This window comes from Ambystoma mexicanum, chromosome 6p (genome assembly GCF_040938575.1).
Source record: "Ambystoma mexicanum isolate Mex_15411 chromosome 6p, UKY_AmexF1_1, whole genome shotgun sequence".
NCBI classification, from domain to species: Eukaryota; Metazoa; Chordata; class Amphibia; order Caudata; family Ambystomatidae; genus Ambystoma; species Ambystoma mexicanum.
The window spans coordinates 1,473,181,437-1,473,200,297 of record NC_090935.1 but is presented as its reverse complement, the minus strand read 5'-3'; the positions used below and the strand labels follow the sequence as shown (position 1 = coordinate 1,473,200,297).

The window sequence follows — 18,861 nt, the reverse complement described above, 5'->3', positions numbered from 1 at the left end:
GGGGATCAGTCTTTTGTGCACGTTAAAAGGAGAACTGTGCAGGTTAAAAGCCTGTCTGCTCCCTAAAGCGTGGTGCTGTGGTCCAGCTGTGCAAGGCGAGTTGAAGGAGCACTGCATTGGAGAACATTTTATGTGAGTGCACTTTCTGGGTAAATGAAGGGGGTGATAGGGAAAAAAGAGGGGTTTTCTTTCATTTGCATTTTTCTGACAGGGTAATAAGGCGTGTATGTGTGGAGTCAGATATGGTTAGGTGAATTGAAAATGTGAGTGTTTTGGAAGAGTGGATTTATTTATTTATTTTAATTCTTGATAACACGCCAAATCGCCCGCAGGCCTCACAGCGCACAAAAAACAGTACAAGACAGACGATCAGAAGAGACAGGGAAGATCAGAGACCAGAAGGTGGCGAAACACACTAGTCAGAGGACTATGGTGTGTTAAAGAGATGAGACTTGAGGTTCTTTTTAAGGATAACCAGTGAGGTGGAGCTATTAAGGTGAAGAGGGAGTGAGTACCATAGAGCTGGTGCAGTGACGTTGAAGTTGGTTTTTCCAAATTTGACTGAGCGAAAGTGGGGCTGACTGAGACTGACCTGTTCAGTCGACCTGAGTAATCGACCAGGGACATAGCGCTGGATGCACTGTGTCAAGTAGATGGGTGCAGAGTTGTTCAAGCATTTAAAAGTGAGAGTGAGTATCTTGAACAAAACCCTGTGCTTGATAGGGAGCCAGTGCAGTTTCTTCCGGGCTTCGGAGATAGAGAAGTGCCTGGGTAAACCCAGCACAGCTCTGACTGCGGGCCGTTTTGAGTGGTCTGCAAGGCAGCGATGTTGCCAGCAGAGGTGCCTGCTAAGAGGCTGGCAATAGTCCAACCTAGAATTTACTAGGGCAGATGCAAGAAGGGACATATTGCTAACAGATAAGAATGGACGCATTGCGCACAGTTGCCTATTGATCCAAATGCATGCAGCTCTGGTTTTAGCCACACGTGGGCGCATGGAGAGTTCGGAGTCAATTGTGACGCAGAGGGTCTTGACGCTTCAGGCCACAGGAATGGAAACATTGGCAATCGTAAATGACACATATTCCTTAGAGAGATTCTTTAACATGTGACTAGATCCGGGAATGAGTATCTCTGTTTTATCGGCATTCAGTGCCATTACGTTCTGACGCATCCAGGAGTGGATGAGGGAATAGATGGCAGCAATAGCTTTAGAGTCAGTAGAGTAAGAGCCTGAAAGTTCAAGGATGACCTGGGTGTCATCAGCGTAGTTGGTTTATAGGACACCGAGGTCATCGAGCAACAGAAGCAGAGAAAGAATATAAATGTTGAATAGAGTAGGAGACAGAGAAAATCCGTGGGGTACGCCGCGGGTAAGCAAGGAGGGTATAGAATAAGAGTTTTGGATCACCACACGGGCATTCCGGGGACCAAGAAACGAGGCTAGCCATTGCGTAGTAAGATCTGTGCAGCCGACAAGGGTTTGTAATCTTGTTGCCAGTAGTGCGTGGTCAACTAGGTCGAACGCAGCGGAGAGATCAAGCAACATCAATAGGGCAGGATGACTGCGGTCGATGATGGATCCGAGGTTCGATTTTAAATCTAGCATGGCGGTTTCTCTGCCATGACAGGCATGATAGTCAGACTGACGGGGGCCAAGAATGGCATCAATACATTTCTATAGCTGGAGATAAGCTACACAGTCCATAACCTTCAAGAGGAAGGGCACATTGGTTATTGGTCGATAATGCTGGGCAAGCGAGGGGTCCAGATTCGCCTTTTTGAGCAAAGGTGTAATCCATGCTTCCTTGAGGTTCGCCGGGACTTGGCCTTCCTTAAAGGACTGATTGATCAGTTTGGTAATCCAAGGACTGATGGTCTCGAGACATTGTACCAGGAGCCTGGAGGGACAGGCATCGCCTTTACATGAAGTAGGCTTCATGTTCATTATGATCGTGGTAACTTCTGATACGGTACATGGGGTAAAAGAGAATGAAGGCTTTATTGTAGAGGGGCTAAGAGTAGGCTCCTGAAGCCGGCGGGGGACGATTCGGTGGGTGCAATGGAGGAGAGTTGGTCTTGTGCTTCATTTAGAGAAGTCTTCGACAAAAGAGATTGTTCAGGTGAGTGGGTAAACAAAGGAGCAGAGACTATAGGGGGGGAGGTCACAGTAGTATTAGCAGAGGAGGATGCACTAGCATCTAGGTGAGAAGCAATTTTGGCAGAGAAGGCATTGTGAATAGTTTGACACCAAGTGGCGTCCTGAGGTGCCAGCGGGGTAGTCTGTGTGTTAGCATTGAATTCTTGCAAAATGGCGAAAAGTTCTTTAGATTTAGATTTCGCTTGATGGATACGATTGCTGTAGTAAACAGATTTGGCCTTAGTAACAGCCGGTTTGAATATTTTCACAGTGTTCTTGTAGGCTGCCAGCAAGTCAGGCGAAGGCTGTTTATGCCAGGCACGTTATGCGGCTCACCTGCGATGCTGTAATGCAAGGATTTCATCATTGAACTAATATTTGGTGAGAGTTTCGGATTTTATGAGTCTGGTGCTCATGGGGGCATGTTCCTCAATGATGGAATCGAGTGTGTTTTTCATATGTTCAGCAATCTCCGAAGAGTTTTCAAATTTGGACAAGTTACCTAGTTTTTCAGTAAGTTCAAGAGATAGTCTTTCAGGGTTAGTTTTTTTAATGTTCTAGAGGTAGTGGAGAGCCTAGGTGTGATGTTGATTCTAGGAGATACAGTGGGGAGGGTGATGAGATAATTAAGTAAAAAGTGGTCCGACCAGGGGCACAGGGAGATGATAGGGGTTGAGGCTTGAATTTCGTGAAACAAGACCCAGTTCAAATTATGACCGGCTGCGTGAGTGCGTTCAGTCACCTGCTGGCTAAAGGCAATAGAGGATAGGGCCCCCAGAAGGGATTGTGCAGTTTTGTCAGAAGGGACATTGGCCCATAAATTAAAGTCACCTAAGAGCACAACAGGGCCTTTGTTGGTGGTGACATTATTTAGCAAATGTAAAAGTTGTTCTTCGAACATGGATAGGTTACGAGGGGGATGGTAGATGAGAATTAGGGTGAGTGTAGTATTGTTAGAGATCTTGATTTTAGTGATCAATGATTCACAGTCGTCAAGGGGCTCATGTGGACAAAGATGATATTGCAGGGTGTCTCTTAGAAGGAGGGCAAGCCCCCCTCCTTTGACATCCTGGCGATCAGCTCGAAGTAAGACGTAACCAGAGGGAATAGCCTGAGTGGCCTCATTGGAGATACAGGGCCTCATTACACGGTAGGCGGTAGCCATGGCGCTATTAGCGCCATGGCTACCCCCTTACCGCATTCTGGGTCCATGTTCCCGGGATAGGGACTTACCGGGTCATTCCGGCCCTGGAGGACCTGGTAAGTCCCCATTCCGGGAACCATTCCCCATTCCCATTTGAGCCCCCATAGGACTCAATGGGAATGGGGAAGGAGCTAATAACGGTATCGCAATTTGCCGTACCGTTATTAGCTCTGAAGTCCCTTAGCGGGGCCCTTCCATAACCAGCGTTAGGGGAGGGACCCGCTAAGGGACCTCGTAGTAGGGCGGTAAGGGATTACCGGCACCGGTGCCCTTACCGGTGCCGGTAATCCCTTACTGCCTACTGTGTAATGAGGCCCACAATCATTGAGCCAGGAGTCTGTGATTGCCATGATGTCATAATGTGATTGTGTAAGTAAGTCCTCAACCTCGACTCCATGGGACACCAGGGATCGAGTGTTGGGGAGTCCACTGGTGAGGGACTGCGTGGGCGGTCCTCTTTTTGCCGGAAAAGAGACAATGGAGCCATCATATACCGTAGTGTCTGACCCCGCCATGCGTTCCTTGGGTATAGGACACATTTAGGTTGGTGTAAACAATACTAAACAGACAATGTGCAGCGCCCGTAAAACGGGGTACCTGAAGTAGGGAGAGTGAGGATCCAAAATCAAAGCTGAGGAAGGTGTGGAGGTCCGAACGTCCACAACCCGGACTCAACCTGGCTCTAACCGGCCAACATAACACGCTGCCACTGACGCGCCGCCGAGGTGCTTAAGAGTGGAAGTAAGTCTGGGAAATGTAGTTCTGTGAGAACTACAAAATGATTCTGATTGGCTACGCAATGCAGAAGCAATCAGCAGCCAGGACAGAGCGCTAGTGAGGAATTCCAGGTGGAACAGAGGAGAGTTCCAAGATGGCACTTAGCTGCTGTTACAAATGTCCTGCATGGATGAACTGTTATGTGTTGTAAATCCTTCTTTTCATACATTTTTAACTAGTTTGTTATTTCATTTTCTTAGTTAGTACAAGTAGTGAAGGGTATCTTTCCGTAGTTGGAAAAAGACAACATTGTAGTTGAAAATGTTGTAAAAGAGATGAAGAAGAAGTAAAGAGAAAGTAAAGAGTTTTTGGGCCGGATTTGTGTTTTTTTTGGTAACATGCTGCTTTTTGTGTAAGAGTGGGAAGTATGATTAAAAGCGAAAAGCTAGTGAGGTGATCGTGGTGAAAGTGAATGAGGTAACTGGCTGTGGGTAAGTTTTACGAAATCGGAAAGGAAAACAGTGGTTCTTTGGTTTGAAATTTTGTGCCACGGGTTCGGATTCAGTGTTTAGATTATTGATTTTCTGGAATAAGATTGTTAGAGTTAGGCTTTTTGGAGTATGGAGACTCCACTTGATCACTTTTGCCAGGTCCTTCCAGGGTATAAGGTAAAGGTTTTGAAATACCATCGAGAATGGGTGTGGGGAAACTAATAGTAAAATGCTTAATTCCTGGCATGAAGAGGGGACATGATATGATGATATGATATGATATGGCATTTAGAACGCGCCTATACAAAAGTGTTTCAAGGCGCCCTGAGGCAAGGGAGGGGAACAGAGGGAAGACAGAGACAATGATCTTACTAGGCCAGGTGACATTGAGATCACGTGAGTTCAGGGGAGGGGAGGAAGGGGAAAAGTGCAAGGGGAAAGGGGGAGGGGAAGTGCAGTACATAGGATAAACAGTAAATAAATAAATAAAATAAAACCATATATAAGAACAATAAAAAAGAAGTGCGGCCAGCTGATGGCAGGTGCAAGAGTAAATGCAGACATCAGGACATATGATAAGGGAATGCTGGAAAACATGTACACCTTTTTAGTTACTAGGCACAAGGGATCAAAGTTACGCCTAAATATTTGATAAATATGGAGGATGTATGAGAAGGGCGGAAAAGCCCACAGCGTTAAAATTGGGGGAAAAGGACAGAGAAAGGAAGGTGCAGAGATTCTTTCCGCACCGCCACCATATTGAGGAGGAAGGATAGCTCAGGGGCAATGCATTTGTCTTGAAAGCAAGACAACACAGCGCAACACAGGTTTGAATCCTGATCCCGCGCTTAGAAACCACTCGCTGGTATTAAGCACGTTATAAAATAACAGTTATAATTATAATTATATGGGTGCAACCATTGCTGTATAGGCACATTATACATATCCAAAAAATAAATAAATAAAAATATCCTTTATCGCCTGCAGAGGGATAGATTAACCCTAAGTTCGAATTCCGAATTCCCATTCTCTCCAATGGCCACTCCAGTGGTTGCGAAACAGATACGGATAACGCCTCCTTCATCTACTGTTTCTGGACGATGGGATATTGAATGGACTGAAAGGGTAACTCCTTCAACGGGTAGGACCACAGAGAGATTGAGAACAGGGGCAAAAGGAGAATAATTCTCCTGGTGCTAGCAGAGAGATTAAGCATGGAGGAGCGAGAGAGAGTGATGCTGTCAACTGAAAGGTTAGTTTAAGGGTTGAGAATGGGTGGTGAAAAAGGAAGAATCCTGCCTCCTACTGCTAGAATAGAGGTGGTAGTGGAAAATTAAGCACAGAGGAATTTGGAAGAAGAATTGAGACTAGTGGAGGAAGACGTATTGCTGGTGCCGCAGCAGAGAAGTGACGAGCGGTAAGAAGGGAATCAGCAGGTAAAGAATGTAGGAGAGAGGTAGAAGTATGGACAAGTCCTCGCTATACTTGATAGGTCATTCATCAAGGATGTCCATGTGGATCTTGAAGAGGAAAGTGTTGCTTTAGGCACAGGACTTGAACAGAAGTAACAGGAACCGGTAAACCGTGGTAGTTTCGATTATGATTCTGTGCCCATGGAAAGACTGAGGGATGTGATAGCAGGGGAAGAGAACAAGGAGGATGACTGGGATATGGATACTAAGAAGGGAGGACAGGGTGCAGCAGCCCCACCTCCCGCTTTATCAGCAGTGGCCCCAGAAAGCACACCATGGGGTCTTAGGACACACTGTGGTGCTCGTATTCCCCTGCACTTGAGCAATCTCAATGTTACCTGGCCTAGTAAGATCGTTGTCTCGGTCTTCCCTCTGTTCCCCCTCTCTTGCCTTGTCACGCCTTGAAACACTTGTTTATAGGCACGTTATAAATGCCATATCATATCATAGTAAGAAGTAAGGGAAAGACAGGGAAGTCCCAGTGAAAATGAGGGTAACTCAATTTCTGTTGCTCCAGAAGGGACAGGGGAAAGCATATTATGTCCCCTGGTCGGACATGGACCAGAGCAATTTGATGATGACACTCCCCTCGCTCACTGCAGGAAAAGGGAAGTGAATTCATGCATTGGAAAAACAGACTGCCAGTATTAAGCTGGCCATAGGGGACATGAAAAGTTTATTTACGGCTTCAATGGGGGAACGGTCAGATGAATAGATGATGACCCTGCCGTACATATTCAATTGATTCAGGAAATGTGGAGGGCAGAGTGTAGCCCCTGTTTTATTTTTTATTCCTGGCCTGGGCACTCCCAGTATTAAAAATATTCCGGGCCAGGAATGAACCACACTGGTTCCAACTCCACCATCCCATACCAGCTGCTCTGCTGAGGCACTGAGCAATCTGCAAATAAAATGATTAATACAGGAGCTTGGCTACACCCTGAGTTCTTGGATGATTAATGGACACATAGACCAGAGTGAATTCTTATAGGAATCCCAAAGGGGACCCCTCAGAGTATGGCCTATGTGGGTAGTCCCATCTTGCAAGGCAGCCTCAGGCAAAGCCCCCAACCTATCCATATACCTCATGCGAGAGTACCTCCACTCTACCCCCTAGTAACAACAATGGCCACATAACTTCCTATTCCTACTTAACAGTTACTCTTCTTAGCATTCCCCTAATTATTACCCCAACTCCCTAACTCCCCCTAATTAACATTTAACCTACATAACATTAAATGTACACAGAACCGACATATATACATAGACTCACAACGTGACAACATACAACACTATATTACAATGAGGTGACTGTTGCAGTCAGTCACCCTTCACAGTAGCTTGCAGGTCTGTCCTTGTGGCACTGGCTCTGTGGACTTGGTGTAGGGCTGCTCTCGATGAAATCCTGCTGGTTTGATGACTACAGCCTGCCCCCACTATTTGACATCTGAGGCGTGGCCCCATCCTCTTCTTCTAAGGTGACCACCTTACCCATGTGGGGCCACCATGCAGCCCACATCCCATAGGTTGTGTCCTGGGTGGCCCCCTGCGCACATGGGGACCTACCTACACTCACAGCTGCACCTGTGGTGTAAATAATACTCTGCGTGGGCCCCATTGGCAGGGGGGCCGCACCTGTCATCTCAGCTGTGACCCGTGGTTTATTTTATTTATACACAGTGTGCCCCATTGGCTGGAGGGGCCCACCCAATCTCACAGCCAAATCCCACAGTTTTATATATTCAATTGGTGCACCGTGTTGGCTGGAGACCCACCTGATGTCACTGTGCAGCCTGGGCTCCATTTCCGGATCAGGCTGCATCCCCATTGCTATGATGAGGCCACCACAATCATCACCATGCTCGCCGGCCTGCTGCAAGCCACCCCCTCAGCAATGCATTGTAGAAACGCAGGGGGTGGGCTGCCCCTTCACCCGGGCTGTTCCGCTGGGCAGCCCGGGGCTTTCTTCACCTGGGCTGCTCAACGGAGTGACCTGGGACTTCACGGCCTCCTCTTCACCCGGGTTGACCAGCGAGGCCAACCTGTGGCTTCCATCTTCACTGCTCCACCCCCTGGGGTGGAGCGGGCTTCTTCTGCGTGACTCTGCATTCCCTCCCAGGGTGCTCCTGGCATTCACAGCCGGGGAGGATTTCTTTGATGGAAGGCTCTCCTCGCTGGCCATGAAGCGGGCCTTTGGGGGCACATCCATGCTGCCCGGGCCACAAATGTCTTTGGGGCCCATCCAGTCTGGCCCCTGGCCTGACCGACAGGTGCCATGGCCCAGGAGTGATCGAGCTGCCCCTGGCATAGCAACTTGGCCGCCCTGCTCATAGTCTCTGGGGGGCACCCCATGTGCCGGCCAGTGCTATTCAAAGGATTAAGGCACCAGCGGGGTGCTCGAGGCAGCGACCCTCCTGGTAAGACCCTCCCTTTCTCTCTCTCTTTTCTTACTTGTCCTTTCCAACTGTTCTTTTTTTTAAAATTCCTCTTGGGCAGCGGAGTTCTTTTTCTATTGTTCCGGTTCACCTAAACACACACATATATAAACGCAAACTAGACTACACATTTAATAAAACCTTTATTGCTCTAGTGTCTGTGGGCCTCATTACAAGTCTGGCGGTCCAGAAACAAGGGTGCCGGTAGCAATATACCAGCACCCTTTCTGGACTGCCAGACTATGAGTTTGCCTGCAGGGGCCGGTGCTCCCAGCAGGTTTGACCTGCTGGGAGCACCGGCCCCTGCAGGCATGGTTTCCACTGAAGCACTGGCACCGTTAGCAACGGTGCAGGTGCTTCTGTTTCCTATTCCCATGGAGTCCTATAGGACTCCACGGGAATGCGGACTTACAGTTCCTGACATCCTTGGCCACCGGGACTTGTAATATCCCAGTGGCACTTGGATATCAGGCTGCAGAAACGGTGTTACGAGGTCGGCGGCAACCCACCGGCAGCACCAGCGGGTTACCGCTGACCTCATAATGAGGCCCACAGTCTTTCTTCCTAGGACTGTGTCCCTCAGAGAGCAAGCATGTAGCCCACTAGCCGCGTCCCGTGGGGCCACGGACTACAATAGAATGGAGAGCCATGGGATATAAATGTGGCTATTTTCTACCACATGTTAAAATAGGGACTTCCCAAAGAAGTGCAGCATGATTTCGGTAAGGTGGTGGGAATGGAGGCCAACGGTTGGCCGGAATTCAGGCACACATTGTGCATTTTTGTAAGAGAAGGCAGAAAAAGGAGCTTGTTCAGAACAAATGTGCTAATATCAGTTTAGAAGGAGCAGTAATTACTATCTCCACAGAGGGACAACAGGGACAATTGGGACAACAGGCACATATTGAACCAGATATAACACAGGGTTGGATGGATGGGTATGCACCTGATCAACAACAAATGAGAGGATTTCCGAAGGGAATGGGAGCATTTCCACAAGGAAGTGGGTCATTTGGTGGGTTCGGAAGAATGATGCCACGATTTAGCGCTCCAATACAAAGTAACTATGGAGGACTGTATCGGATCCAGTGTTGGTTGTGTGGGAGAATGGGACATGTGTTACACAATTGTCAGAGTAGGCCACAGCATTTTAACGCAGGTGAACAGATGGGTAGGTTCCCATCTAATCCTTCTCAGCAAATGAAACCCCCAACCATGCCATATGCCCCAGGTTCTGTGCAATCACAGCAGATATGGGTTGGACAGAGCCCAGCATCTGAGGTTGCACATACCTATATGTTTCAGCCAACCGTACCAGTGCAGGCACCGGTACAGATATGGGAAAAGAATCCTTTACCCAAAGGAGCGGGTTACTCATTATACTGAAGCAGGTGTTTAGAGGGTATCCTTTCCCGCTCCCAGGTGCTAACGTGTATCTGGATTAGGACAGCCCACAGAGATATCTAATGTGTCCAGTCCTGTCTGTTACTGCTGATCCAGAAGAGGAACCCCGGAAACATGTAAAGGTAGGTGAGTGAATGTTTGCTTCATGATTGATACAGGGGCAACAAAATCTTGCATCAATGAAGGTAAGTTTCCCTTGTCAGCCAAAATGGTGGACACACAGGCATTCTCTGGGGCTATGCAGTTGGTTCCTTACACTGAGGATCTACATATTAAGGTAGGTACACAAAATGTATTTGCTCCCTTGTTGTATTGCACAGATACCCCACTATCTGCCTGATTCATGGAATTATTTGCGTGAAAAACGCAGATTTGCGCACCTTTCTGTCAGAAAATCTCTGTTTGAGGTATGGGGATTTTCAGGCAGAAAGGTGCGTAAATCTGCCTTTTCCACGCAAATAATTCCATGAATCAGGCAGCAAATCTCTTGGGCAGAGATCTCCTAAGCAAATTGAATATGATGATCGCTTTCACTGAGGAAGGTATAGTATGCTCAGCTCCAGGTTTGTATCGGGTGAGATATTCAGCACTTTTGCATTCACGTTATAATGACAGCGCGATAAGAGGGCACCTCTACATTCAGCTTTGTTCTTTTACAGGGTGATGGTTGCGTTAAGTTAGGTCCCTGGGATCAGGGACCGGGCATGGGGGATACCAATCTAACTTGTATTTCATCCTGCTGAGTCACAGGAGATAGCGCCAAGCACTATTGTTACACTTCTATTGGAAGCAGTGGTCATTAAAAAGGACAGGGTCATTCTCTCAGTCTTGTGCATCGCTGCAACCTTATCACTAAGGGAAGTGTCCAATGAACAATTGTTTGAAGATGCGAAGACACAGGCAAGATGGTTTTTGAGATTGAAGTGCCTTGCCAGATAAGGATGGAGCATAGGGAGGTACCACACACTATGTTTATCGTTAGAGCTACGTCCCCATATTGGAAAGAAGATTTGGAGAAGGTGCTGGGTCATTTGTGGACCAGCAATCCTCATGAAGTCGGGTTATTAAAGAGTGTTGGAGCAATGCAAGTAACATTGAGACCTGGTGCAATATTGCCAGATGTGAGACAATACCCCATCTCTAGAAAGGCTGATGAAGGGAGATATGAGACTATTATGGCATTGTGGAAGCAAGGCCTAATAAAACCTTCATGTCCCCATACAATACAGCCATCTATCCTGTAAAGAAAGCAAAGAGGTCCAGTTGGAGGATGGTTCAGGATTTGCATCCTTTGAATCATTTTGTTTAGGCAGATTTTCCGGTGGTGCTAAATCCCACTACTATTCTCTGTAACATCCCTACTGGGTTGACCCACTTTATTGTGATTGATTTAAAAAGTCCCCCTACACCCCACTTCTCAGCACCTTTCTGTGTTCACGTATCGCGGTCACAGATTTGAGCACACAAGGTTGCCCCAGGGTTACTGTGAATCTCTGAGCATCTTCAACAGGGTGCTTCAAATGGATTTTGGGAAAATGTACACGTGTCCAGTATAGTAGTTCAGTGTGTGGACAATCTACTAGTTTGTAGCATTAAAGAAGAACAGTGTTGAGGAGATTCAATAACACTCCTCACCCTGCTTGTGGAGCAGGGGTCTAAGGTGGACAAAGAAAAATTACAATACTACCACACAGAGGTAGTCTATTTGGGGCAAGTGTTATCGCCCCCAGGTAGAAAGGTAAGGCCTGGGAGAGCCACAGCAGTTCAGAATACTCCCCACCCCGTTACTGTTAAACAGATGCAGCAGTTCTTGGGACTCTGTAACTATTGTAGATCATGGATCTTTGACTACTATAGTTACACGAGGCCCTTACTGCAAGGATTTAAGGGAGCACAGAAGGTTAAAGATCCAATTGAATGGTCAGAAGCGATGGTGACTTGTTTTCAGGAGCTCAAGTCTGTGATCAGCAATGCTCCAATCTGGGCAGGAAAACAAATAAATCTCAGGCAGCCTGGAAGCAGCTGCACAACTCAGCAGAATGGAACGCGAAGACCACAGTCAAAGATAAATATGGCAGGACACAGGGATGATCGCAGGTTGACAGCCCTTAAGATTAATTAGCTTCAGAACAACGCAGACGGCCTTGAAGTTCAGTTGCGTGCACCAGAAACATCCTGCCACACAATGATATTTTTCCATATTTCATCAGACCTCGTCAGTCCAAGGTTGAGCACATCTTCTGCCAACCAAGGAGAGCCCACATTACCTCAATCTAGTTCTAGCCTATTAACTGTAAGAGAAGTGATGTAAGCATATATGTTATCTAAAACTGGGTTTACCAGTAGATAGGGGCCCTACAATCCTGATTTTTGCACCTATAGGAAGTATATGTAACCTAGGGGTACAGACCAATGAATGTTGGCTGAAACATATAGGACATTTTTGGCCGATTGTTGGGACCCCAGCCATCCTTCCTTTTTGGACAGGGGACTGGTCTAGAGAGTGGAGTTTTGTGCACAACTGAATAGGAGGTCAGCAGGAGCCAGCTTTGGAGTGAATTCCTGCCCCATCCTTGGGCCACTGCTGACAGATTGGTTGGGACCCCTGACACCAGGAACCCTCAAACATCTGCGGATGTGAGGTATGTTATGTGCTGGTTAACACTTGGGGGTGGGGATATTTATTAAATATTATTTATGAAACAGAGAAGTGAACAGAGGGTTAAGAGAAATCCATTAACAAGGGTTAGAGAAGGTTACACAGGAACGGTCCTTGATGGCCCAACCTCCTTTGGGGGTTGAAAAAGATAGAGGGATTAGGATATCCCTGGGGAAACCAGAAGACAGCTGTATTGTATTTTAAATTGATTCAATGGTTGATTGCCAGCATTGTGTTGTGTTGTGAGACTAGTTATGTAGTGGCGTTTTTCTTTGTGTATTGTTAGAGTAGCAAGTAGTATTGTTTGATAGAGGTTATGATATGATATGATCGGTTATTTGTAACACGCTTAATACCCAGAGGTTTCTAAGCTCGGACCTGGGGAACAAACCTGTGTTGCTCTGTGTCGTCTTGCTTCGAAGGCGAGCATGTTGCCCTGAAGCTATCTGCTGATGGTGTAAGTATAAATATTTACATTGTGAGCTGGTTTTGTTGTTGTGACATAGTGGTAGGATTTGGACTTTGAGATGTGGGCTCAGGCAATGAACAAAAGTGGCTGAATTGTAATGGGGATTTGAAAAGGGGTTCGGGTGTGAGTAAGGGAAAAGATTGAGAGAACTGTGAAGAACATGTTTGTCCTCATTATTGGTAAGCTCAATATTATTTGCATTGTTTATTTGTGTAGTGCTAAGCTGCGTATCCTACACCTATGCAAGGCGTTCCCTAAATATAGCACAAAAATCACCAAGAACCATGCACAGTGGGCAAAAGATACAGCTGGCAAAATGTTTATGCTATGGCCACAAGAGGGCACTCACTCAAGTGCTGTACTCCAGCATATGTGCACCTACCTACATGCCATATACAAGGGTAAGAATCTCCAAAGCAGGTTAGGCGTACTGGAGCTGAGGAAAGCTTTTGATGAGGAGATAGAGATTCCTAAGAAGTAATGGATGCTTAATGTCCATGAAGAATGGTGCACACAGCCTACAGGACTGCTTAGAGGCACAGCTAAGAGATGAGGAGGACAATAGAATGCTATACAGCATAAAAAAACAACTAAAAGAACCTAAGGATGTACTCCAGAAAGTTAGGGACATGAGGACAGATGGTGGGGAGAAATCAAGGATGAGAAGTGCACCAACAGGTAGTGGAGGTAGTGGAGAGAAAACGCTTGAACAAGAGAAGTGGTTAGGAGGAAAGACAATACTTAAACTAGATGGGGACGACACTGAAAATTATTACGTAAAGGTAGTAGTGTATGAAGAAAGAAAGGAAGAAACGAGAGAGGAGTTTAGAAGAGAGACATATGAGGCTACAGAGCAAAATTCAAGTAGGGAGAAAGATAGGGAATGAAGAGATGAGACAGAGAAAGTGCAGAGAGAGGAACGTGAAGGGTAAATAAGGAAAGGGGAGGTAAGAGAAAGGGATGAGTATGTAAAGAGACGAAATGAGAAAAAGGGAGACTAACAAGAGAAAAGGAAGAAATTGAACAGAGGAGGAAGGAGGTGAGCCAAAGTGTGAGCAAAAGTAAAATGCCAGAAACAGAGAAGGAAGTGGGACAATAACCCCAGAAAACAGGGGCAGGGACGTGTTGCCAGAGGTATGAGTGGAACATATGTAAGGGAGCCTGTTAAGAGAGTGAGTTTTTATCCCATAATTGAGGATGACCGGAGTGGAGAAAGTGACAGACAAGCCGATTGGGTAGATATTGATGATGAAGACAGGAAAGAAGAGGTGGCGCAAGCCCCACCAATGGATACCACAAGACCAGCAGTAGGAGAAACAGCAGATTTGTTGGGGCCAAATTTAAGTATATATCCACCCCTTAAATCAATACTCCCAAGAAATGAAGACCATAGATCAGCTTGTTTATTAAGAGACTTGTCAGACTGCCAGCAAAACTGTGTAACTGAGACATTGAGAAGGGGAACGTGTGCAGCTTCACCCTTGCATGCAAAAAAAGGATGTCACAATTCCTGCTACTCCATAAGGGATTAAGGCTGCCACATTATACACATTGGCACCAGGCAAATAGCAATAATTTAATGAACAAATTGCCATCACTTACTGCAGGAGCCGGCAAATAGATCTACCAGCTAGAGTGAGAAACAGCTGCAATTTCATTTGCTATAGGTGACATGAAAAGCCTATTTGCATCCATATTAGGTGGACAGCGAGAGGGCGTGTGGAAGAGGGCAGGCTATTCCACAGTGACAGAACAAAACGCCACTAAATATGATATTATTGGTCATCTTGCTTCCAAAGGCGAGCATGTTGCTCCTGAGCTATCCTCCTGAGACATGGTCTCCTCCCAATGACGGGTCACCATTTAATAATTGCAGAGCAAATGTATGGAAAGCATTGAGGATGCCTCAGACACGAGTGCCATAATGACTAGAAAGATGGGACTTAGTGAGGACCCCACTGCATATATTCAGGATATTAAGGAATGGTGGCGTTTAGAAACCAAAGATCATTGGAACAAAAATATGTCTGTGTTCTATCATAGAAGTACATAGTTAGCTAAAAATGATTGTGGGGATTGAAATGAGACCATGGCTAGAGATACAATTGACTGTTATTCACCATTGTAGGTTAAAACAGGATAAAGACCAAAATAAAATTGAAGAGTGGAAGATAGAAGAGGGAACATTGGTAAAGAAAATAATATCTAGAATTCTAGAATGGCAGTAGAAGGGGCAGTAGTAATAAATACAGGAGAAGGGAACAATGGGCAGGGAACTGCCATGCTGCAGCAAGGCATGGGTGGTCATTTTGCGAGAAGAGATGAGAATAACCTTTATCCCAGGGGAGGACAAGGATTTGCCCAGAGAGGGAGAAGATTCAGATTTGGAGCACCACAAGGAGAGTTTGGTGGGGGCAGCCACACTTTGGAGGGCACGTGGGAATGTTTGACACATTTCACAAGTGTGTAGAAGTAGAGGAGCAATGCAGCAAGGTGCAATGCAATATGGACCAAGAAAGGGGATGGCATATCCACCAAGGTGCATTACAAGAAGGTTATGGGTTTTATGACTACACACAATATCCACAAGATCATAAACAAGCACACCAAATGCAGCCAATGCAGCAACCACAAATGACACAGACACAACCACAGATTGTGCCACCACAGACACAGCAGACACATATGCCACAGCAACCACAGAACATAGTACAACCACAACAAGCAGTGACACAGTGGGATGCAAACATTTTACCACAGACACAGATCCCCCCCAGATAGGAGGGGTGACAGTGGTTGGAGGGAATCCTTTCACGGGACATGACTGAATATGTACTAACAATAGGACAGCCCACAGAGTGACCCTCTCCTATCAGTAACTACAGTAACTACAGACCCTGAGCAGGAACCGAGGGTGGGAGTAACTATAGGGGACAGGACTCTTTCTTTCTTAGTTGACACTGGGGCAACAAAATCTTGTGTCACAGAGGGGAAATTTCCAATGTCAGGAATATCTATGGACACTCAAGGGTACTCTGGGGTGACAAATATGGTACCATTTAATAAAAGCTTGTTTGTGAAGGTAGGACACCAGACGGTAGCTATTCTGTTCTTATAGTCCCGAAAGACACCTGTAAACATATTGGGTGGAGATCTCATGCAGAAATTAAACATGACAATATGATTCACAGAGGATGGGAATATACATTCAACACCAGGCATACATTTCCAGACAGCAGGAGAATACATACAAGCATTTCTGGGCAGAAAGTGCAAAGGAGAGTGCCAACAGATCCGAACATATTCCTTTATGGAGTACATGTGATGCTAGCATGGCTTCCCTGCATTACAGCAAAACAAAAGGGGTGATGGCTGGAAGGTTTAGAATAAATCTTAACCTCAGGCATTACTCTGAGCAACCCTCCAGAGCATCGTTCTTCGTCTGCTAAGCCATTACAAAAGGGCAAAGACCATATGCAAATCAGGGTTGGTCCCACCCCAAAAGGGGCAGTCCATCCTGAACTGCTTGGTCACATCTCTTCTGCCTGAGACCACACGCATCCCCAAATATGTTTTGGCCTCGTTAGACCTCATCAGTGAGGTGTAGCTTGGGTCTCTAGGCTCAGCAGGCACGGGACCCACATCTGGGCATACCCGGCCCACTCAGGGTGACTATAGCAAAACAAAAGGGGTGATGACTGGATGTTTTAGAATAAATCCTAACCTCTGGCATTGCTCTGGACAACCCTGCAGGCCATCGTTCTTTGCCTGCCAAGCCATTACAAAAGGGGAAAGATCATATGCAAATTAGTCTTGGTCTCACATTACAAGCCAGCTATTGAGATAACATGCAAAATGTCTTTTCAGTGCAGAGGTACCTACAGATGTAGCAGAAGGAAAATGTATTATAATTGAATTGGAAGTGGCTGTAGTGAGAGGGGACAGGGTGATATTACAGGGAACAGATGAGGAGGGGGCGAATTGGCACACAGGGATAGCCCTTAATGCTACACACAGGCTGACTGACTTGACAGATGATGAATTGTTGGAAGACAGTGGGCCTCATTATGAGGCCAGGCAGTAACCCGCCGACCTCGAAACACTGAATTCGCTGCCTGACTTCACGGTGGCACCGGGACATTACAAGTCCCGGTGGAGCAGGAAGTCTGCCGGGGGATTTGGTAAGTCCCCATTCCCGTGGAGTCCTGTAGGACTAGGACTCCACAGGAATGGGGACTCGGAAGCACCAGCATCGTTTCTAATGGTGCCGGTGCTTCCATGACAACTCTGCCTACTGGGGCTGTTGCACCCGGCAGGGTCAGACCTGCCAGGCATGGCGGCCCTGGCAGCCAGACTTGTAGTGTGGCGGTCCGGAAACAAGGGTGCCGGTAAGCTTACAGCACCCTTGTTTCTGGACCGCCACACTCGCAATGAGGCCCAGTGACTCAATTGAGGAGGTCATTGTTTTTGAAATTTCCATACCTTATCAATTGAAAATAGAGCACAGGGAAGTGCCACAAAGGATAATGCTAGCTAAGCAAGTACCATGGTTTATGGAGGAAGATTTGTCAAAGGTGCCTAGCACAATATGGACACCCAGCCCTTATGATGTGGGGTTGTTAAAAAGGATTGGAGCAGTGTAAATAAAACTGAAGTAAGGGGCAATTGTATCCAGAGTGAGACAGTACCCAATGTCCAAGGAGGCAGATGAGGGCATATATGAAACAATAGAAGCATTCATGAGGAAGGGGTTATCATGCCATCTGAGCCCCCTTGCAACACCGCATACTATCCAGTGAAAATATCAACAGGAGGGTTGTGGAGATTCATACAAGATTTATGCCCTTTGAACAATATTGTTGAGGCTGAATTTCTGGTAGTTCCCAATCCTGCCACAATATTGTGTAATATACCACCCACAGCCACTCATTTCACAGTGATTGATTTGAAGAATACATTTCTTAGCAGACCCCCTCCATGAAGATTCACCATATCTAACAGATATAGGGAGCACTGTGACTGCTCTTTTTTCAATTAAACATTATATTAGAGTATACATAGAAAACACATTGACATTGGTATAATATTACGTAATCACACAATTTGGCAGAGATAACACCCCGCATGTTCACGTGGTAGCAAGCTGACCAGGCTCTGGCAATGGTCACGTTCCCTTGGGGCCCTCTGGCCCTTGTTTAGTATGTCCCTGGCCCCATTGTTGCCAGTTCGGACCTCATTGGAGCCAGAGCATTAGGGGGGGCCTTCTGGTGAGGCATGGGTATTTTTCAGCATAGTCCATGAATGGCGCCCAGGTGTTCAGAAAGTAATTCAGGTTTCTTGTCCGTATAGCCATTACTTTTTCGGCCACCACGATTTTCCAGCACTTTGACCACCATAAGGGGATCGAGGGACCATCTGCATTTTTCCAGAGCCTGGCCATTGCAATTTTCGTGGCTAGTAGGAGATGTGTGCAGAGCCCCGATATCTGCCCAGATAATGAGATAATGGGTATTCACCCCCTGTGTCACCCAGGAGCACAATTCCGGGATCCCACTAATTTCCAGCCCGGTGATTGCCCTTATTTGGTCTGTCACCTCCCTCCAGTATGACTCGGCATTCGGGCAAGACCACACCAGGTGGAATAAGGAGCCAATAGCAGCGCACCCTCGCCAACAGCTTGGGGGAATTTCGGGGTTGGCCTTGTTTAGCTGAGCTGGGGTGACATAATATCTGTATCAAAGTTTGTAGCCTCCTTCCCTGTTGGAGATGCATTGCGTGCTCTTATGAAGTCTGGACCAGATATTACCCCACTCCTCTATCTCTATCTCTCGGCCGAGGTCTCTCTCCCAATCTAGCATATACTTTTCTTT

At 46.6% G+C, this 18,861-nt stretch overlaps 1 protein-coding gene across 1 annotated transcript in view; it reads left to right on the top strand.

Moving 5' to 3' along the window:
- SCARB2 (scavenger receptor class B member 2) overlaps positions 1 to 18,861 on the top strand; it is a 1,272,731-nt gene that overhangs the window by 336,235 nt on the left and 917,635 nt on the right. The gene's annotated exons all lie outside the window — the stretch shown is intronic.